Genomic DNA, 6,413 nt, shown 5'->3' on the forward strand with positions numbered 1-6,413 from the left:
GTGGGTGGTTTTTGTTGGGGGAGAGGAAAAGGTAGTGTGTTGGGTGGGGGTTTTTTTTTGGGGGGGGGGGGGGGGGGGCAAAGCAGGTGTGTGTAATATGGTGTCAGTTTCATACCAGAAATAAAAGTGCCCCAGGTATCAAAAGTATGGAAAATAATTAGGGCTGTGCGAAATTTCTCTGGCTGTTTCGTTTTAACATTGTTTCAATTCATATTGAGCTCAAAACAGTGAAATCAAAATGAAACAAAGGGCTTCAAAACAGCTTTGAAACAAAATGAGGGCAGTTGAAATGTTTCGTATTTCAAAATAGCCCAGCTGAGTTCCCCTCCGCAGCACTACAATCAGGCTGGGGAAGGGAACTCAGCCCACCTGAGTTCCCTTCCCCAGCCTGATCAAAATGTCAAAACAGTATTGAAATAGTGAAACCGTTTCAATGAATCAGAACGGAACAGTGTTTTTGAATTGAAACAAAACTCGAAACGAAACACTTTTCCATCGAAACAGATGTCGAAGCAGAACGCTGCTGTTTTGCACAGCCGTAGAAATAATGCCCTAGTACACCCCCTGGTTGGAGAGTGCTGTTGCTGCATGCCACAACAGTGATTCTGAAGCCTTCTCATAGGGTGAGGGGAGCAAGGGGCCTTGCTGTCCATGGCTGAAATATACTTTTTGAAATGTTTCAAACCATGTTACATTTTGAAACATTTGAAATGTTACATCTGTTTGCCTCTGTAGCTATTATTCTGTTCAAAGAACTGTAACAGATTTTCTTCAACAGAATCAATAATAGTATTTGTTTTATATTCTATTTTTAAATGGATTCAGTCTATTTTCCTAACATTACAGTGCAATTCAATGGTGTAAAATTTCTAGGATCATCATGATGGCTTCTCAAATGAAAGTTACATCTGTTTCTCTTCTGTATTTCCCCAGAATAAACCATTTTAAACATGGACTAATAGAAAGCTAGGGTTGAAAGGGACCTCAGAATGTGAGGAAGTCCAAACCACTGCGTAAAGCAGGACCACCCTCCAACTAGATCATCCCAGCCAAAGCTCTGTTCATGCAGGCCTTTAAAGACCTCTAAGGATGGAGACTCCACCACCTCTCAAGGTAACCTGGTTCCAGTGCCTCAACACCCTCCTAGTGAGGAAGTTTTTCCTAATATCCAACCTACACTTCCCTTGCTGCAAGCTGAGACCATTGCTCCTTGTTCTGTCATTTGCCATCACTGAGAACAGTTTAGCCCCATCCTCTTTGGAATCGCTCTTCAGGTAGTTAAAGGCTATTAAATCTGTCTTCTCTTCTCCAAACTAAATAACACCAGTTCCCTCAGCCTCTCCCCATAAGTCATGTGCCCCAGCCCCCTAACTATTTTGGTTGCTCTCCACAGGACTCTCTTCAACTTATCCACATCCTTTCTGTAGTAGTGGCCCAAAACTGGACACAATACTCCAGATGTGGCCTCACCAATGAAGAACAGAAGGGAAGAATCACTTTCCTCAAACTGCTGGCAATGCTGCCAATAATGCAGCCTGGTATGCCATTATCCTTCTTGGCAATAAGGGCTCACTGCTGACTCATATTCAGCTTATCATCCACTGTAACCCCCAGATCCTTTTCTGCAGAGCTGCTGCTTAGCCAGCCAGTCTGTACTAGTGCATGGGATTCTTCAGACTTAAGTCCAGGACTTTGCGCATGTCCTCATTGAAACTCAGGAGATTTCTTTTGGCCCAATCCCCCAATTTGTCTAAAACACTCTGAATCCTAGCCCTACCCTAAACCATAGCTACTACTCCCCACAGGTTGGTGTCATCCAGAATCTTGCTGAGGGTGTACTCCATCCCATCCTCCAGATCGTTAATGAAGATATCAAACAAAACCAGCCCCAGGATTGACCCCCGGGGCATTCCACTTGATACTGGCTGCCAACTAGACCTCAAGCCATTGATTACTACCCTCTGAGCCCAATGCTCCACACAGTTTTCTATCCACCTTACAGTCCATTCATCCAACCCATACTTTCTTAATTTGCTTGCTTAACTTCTCTCTCTTCATCAGGTCGATCCCGTCTGTTCCAACCAATCCTTTTTCTTGGACCAACATTCCATGGTCAAAGAAGCCAAATCCCCGCTGGCGACACCACCTGCGCAGTCATGCATTGATCTGCAGGATGTGTCCACTCCTGTTCAGCCTCTTTCCCTTGACTCGACAGACTGAGGAAAGCAGTACCTGTTCCCTTGTCCCCTTCACCCTTGCACCCAGAGTCCTGTAGTTACCTATGATCTTTCCAGGGTCACCCCTGACAGTATCACTGGTGCCTGCATGGATAGTCAGGTTGTACTTTTCTGTTAGTAGCTCAGCACCCTAAATTGCTTCCTAGTTTGGATAAATGGATTTTTGATATTTGGTCCAATCCATTTTTCTTTATTTATAGGATTTTTGTTTTCTGATATCTTAGTGCTAAGCAGACTCTCAGACTAAGAATGTAAGCTGGGATCAATTATCTCCTCAGCTTTCTTTGTGATAAAGATGCAGATAATTCATTTAACTTTTCTGTATTGTTCTTTTCATGCAAAGAAAGATTGCCAGGAGGGAGGACTGAAACTATTAGATACTGCCCACCTTGGGAAGGTTCCCCTGGAATAAACAGCATGGAGACAAACTATGGGATGGGCTCACCTGGAATCAGTTTTCACATTCCACAGACCTCTTCAGTTTTCAAAAACTGTCCAATTCTGCACTATGACAAAAATCAAGACTTATCAGAGTTTGTTGTGAGAGAACACAGAGATCCCAGAATAGCAAACAGTTAGGGGACAGAGAAGATGTCAGATTCCATTTTCTGTCTGATTCATACCAGAAACCTGGAATCTCAGTCTCCCATATTCCTCCGTACTATCTGCTACTCATGGCAGGTCCCTCTAGTTTGCCTGCAAATTCCCTTCTGGGCCTACAGAAACTTTCCTAACAACACTTTTATCAAAGCTAGTAAATGCCTACAAGAAAATACACATGTTCAACAGACATCAGTTTCCTTGAAAGGTTTTCCATCTGCTCAACTTCTGAAGAGGAACTTGGGTAAAGAGCACAGCAGGCCTGTGCCCAACACAGTCAGCATCACTTTTACCACATTGCAGCACTTAGGGAAGCCTGACATGAATGTACTGCCTGAGTGAGATTAGTTCATCTGTTTGAGTTACCAGTTATTTGTTTTGTTCTTGACAACCTGGATGATATGTGGCAATTTACTCAGGGGGCATTCTGAGTTGAGCTAGTCCAAAACTGCAACCACAAAGGGAAGGGAAGGGAGATGATCTCCTTCCTGCACTGCCCTGCTAAAGTCACACCATGATCCAATGCAGAAACCGTGGGGCTCTGCCCTGTACCAGGGGTTCATCTTTTTTATCAGTAGGTAGTAGTGCCCTTCTCCCCAAATGCCCCGTATCTTCTAGCCTTAGCCACTGCCTCTACACACAAAGGATGCTACATATGAACTGTCTAGAGGTGCACTGATGCATTAGTCCATATTGTATCGGCATTGATAAAAGGAAAATTGGCACTGGCTTTTTTTGGCTGATGTGCCTGATAATGTCGCTGATAAATGCCACATGCATGTGAGCAGCTGTAGAACGCATACGGCCAGGAGCGCAGCTCAGAAGCTTGCATCTGGTCAGTAAATCTGTGGGGAGGAAGGGGTGTGGTGATGGGGGGCAGACTGAGGCCCCTGCGGTGACAGAGGGAGTAGGGCTGGGGCAGGTGCCACCCAGCCAGCATGGGGTGGAGTATGGGACAGAGCTGTGGCTCATCCAAGGAGTGTGTGTGTGTGGGGGGGGTGGGGAATGCTTCTACTGCTGTGCTTGGGCTGAGGCAGGTGGCAGTGGCACTGGGGGGGTTTACAGGGGGATTTTGGCCACCCCAAAATCTGCCATAGCCACCCCTCCCAGTGCCATCGTCCGACCTGCCCCAGCCCCAGCCCCAGCCAGGAAGAGGTTAACACAGCCCTGGCCCCAAGTGCGCAGCCCACCTTCACCCAACACACAGATCCGGGGGGCATGGGCCCCCCATGTTTGCCCCAGGGGTGCATACAGAGGCAGGAGCTGCCTCCCTCTCCCCCCGACCAGTTGCAACTCCGCCCTGGCTGTGCAGCGCCTGCCCTAGCCCCTGCCTCACTCCCTGCCTCACTGCAGGGGCCTCAATCTGCCTCCCCTATGCTCCTTCCCCCCAACAGACTTACTGGCTGGACGCCGCTCTCCAAACTGCCAGGCTGCATATTGGCAATCGGATTGGTATCACCCGATATGGCTGGTTAATAAATCGGCCATCCATAAAGGCCCAAAACCTTTTTATCGATGCTCTTCTAGAATGGTTCCATAGTCCCAACATCCATTGTTCCTCCATGTCTAACATCTGTTCACTAGCCTGAACACTGCATGATTCTCCACAGACCTCCAATATGCAATCCCACAGACCACTTATGCTCCAGCACCACATGCAGTTCAATAGCCTGCTTTTCTCAGAGCATCTTGCAGAGATACACAGCCCACCAATTATTCCCACCCCAGGTCTGGCACTACAGCCCCCGAATCCACTTCCTCCAACCCCTTATACAACTCCACAGCTTCCCTCCCCTGTACTTGCCAGGCATGTTGCAGAGTTACAGAGACTGAAGGCAATCACATTTGCCTAGCAATGCGCTGGGCTAATTAGCAAAGCAAATTAGCCAGAGTTAGTAGACAGAGATCCACCTCAAATCTTTTATTTGGGAAGGCCCTGCCTGGATTGGGTGCTAGATCCAGTCAGCATTTGGAGAATTCTGGTTTAATTGGTTACAGTCTTTCTTTACTCTCTGCACCCTTTCCTCACTTAATAGATAAGCTGTTGCCTGAAATAAAGTAAAAAGGTTAAAAGTGATGAAAGTCTTCCAGCACATTAACTTTAATTTAAAGACTGTCTTGTAACTTGGGAACAACTCACCTGCCCTAGATGTACACACACACACGTGAAGAGATACACACAAGTGCACATACACATATATATGTGTGCAGACACATGCATGCACATATATACACACAGGTACATGTATGTGCACTGTGCATGTGTATTGTGAATCTGCTGGTTCACTTCCTCCTAGCTGCTGTTTGTCTGTCTCTGGGCTCCTTATTTCTTGGTTTGTGTCCTCTCTTCATAGATTTCATAGACATTAGGGGCTGGAAGTGATCTCATGAAATCATTGAGTCCAGCCCCCCCTGCCAGAGGCAGGAAGTCTGCAAGGATCAAGTGATTCCAGCAAGATAAGCATCCAGGCGCCTTTCGAATAAGTCCACAGTAGGTGGTTGCACCACCTCTCGGGGGAGTCAGTTCCAGATCCTGGGCACATGGAATGTAAAGAAGTTTTTTTTTATGTCCAGTCTAAACTGGCCTTCCAGGAGTTTGTGGCCGTTATACTTAGTTACCCCTTGGGGGTCCCTGGTGAACAACAGTTCTCCCAGATCCTGACGTGCCCCCCACTTATATACTTATACTTCTCTTAGACTAAATTTACATACACCCAGCCATAGGCGACATAGCCATAGGTAGAGGGTGCCTGATGGCTGACACTGATGCTGTCAGTAAGGCTGGTGCCCCCCTGACAAGGCTGCCACCATCAGTGGCTTCTGCGGGCACCTCCCCAAATTCAGGAGGTGCCAGTCACTCATGTACCCAGCACTACCACAAATAAAGAGTAGCTCTTCACAGAGCCATATCTTTCAGCTTCATCCTAACGTACTGTTAACCCAGGAACATGCTTGCATTTAGCTCAGGTGCAACTGCCCAAAATGCATCTGCAAAGGAAAAATGAACTGGGGAAAAGGGGTCTGGTAATTCAGGTGAGGCTCCAGAATTGCAGCATTAGAGATGGAAAAGCCCCATCTGGTTCACTGCCTGGGCAAGCAGACAGAAATGAATCCCTGGCTAGTGTTTACTGTAAGGCAGGGATGACAAAGTGAGCTGGCCCCATGTGCCAGATGAGTGACACAGGACTGGTCCACGGGCTGGATAGGGTCCACGGACTGCCCCTCCCCCCAGCCAGGCGTGTCAGATCCAAACCCCGCATGCAGCACAGGTTCTGGATCTGTCAGTGGCGGGGCCCACTGGCCCCTACCCCGCAGCCGGTGCCACTGTGGCTGGTGCGGGGCTGCACTGCATTGCTCTGCTCTGGGACCAGTGCTGCATGCGACACCTGTCTCGGGCTGCCTGAAGCAGGTGCAGCAGGCACTGCATCGGCTTTCTGGGACGGGAGGGGGGGGAGGGATCCCAAACCAGCCCTGCACATGTGCTATTTGCAGCCCAGATCGCTTACCCCTGGCCGCGCCGGCCGGCCAGTCCGTCCCGCTCACGGTCCCCCCGGAGCCTCGCGCCGCGCCCGCGGG

At 48.3% G+C, this 6,413-nt stretch overlaps 1 protein-coding gene across 1 annotated transcript in view; it reads right to left on the reverse strand.

Moving 5' to 3' along the window:
* The window catches only part of INTS12 (integrator complex subunit 12), a 32,376-nt gene extending 25,972 nt beyond the window's left edge, over positions 1–6,404 (reverse strand). Inside the window, exon 1 of the mRNA XM_019521925.1 lies at positions 6,344–6,404. The gene's annotated coding sequence lies outside the window, so the exon portion shown is untranslated. The remainder of the gene's footprint in view (positions 1–6,343) is intronic.
* Between the last annotated feature and the right edge of the window lie 9 nt (positions 6,405–6,413).

The sequence above is a fragment of the Gavialis gangeticus genome, unplaced genomic scaffold (assembly GCF_001723915.1).
Source record: "Gavialis gangeticus isolate Ggan-Ray unplaced genomic scaffold, GavGan_comp1, whole genome shotgun sequence".
Lineage (NCBI taxonomy): Eukaryota > Metazoa > Chordata > Crocodylia > Gavialidae > Gavialis > Gavialis gangeticus.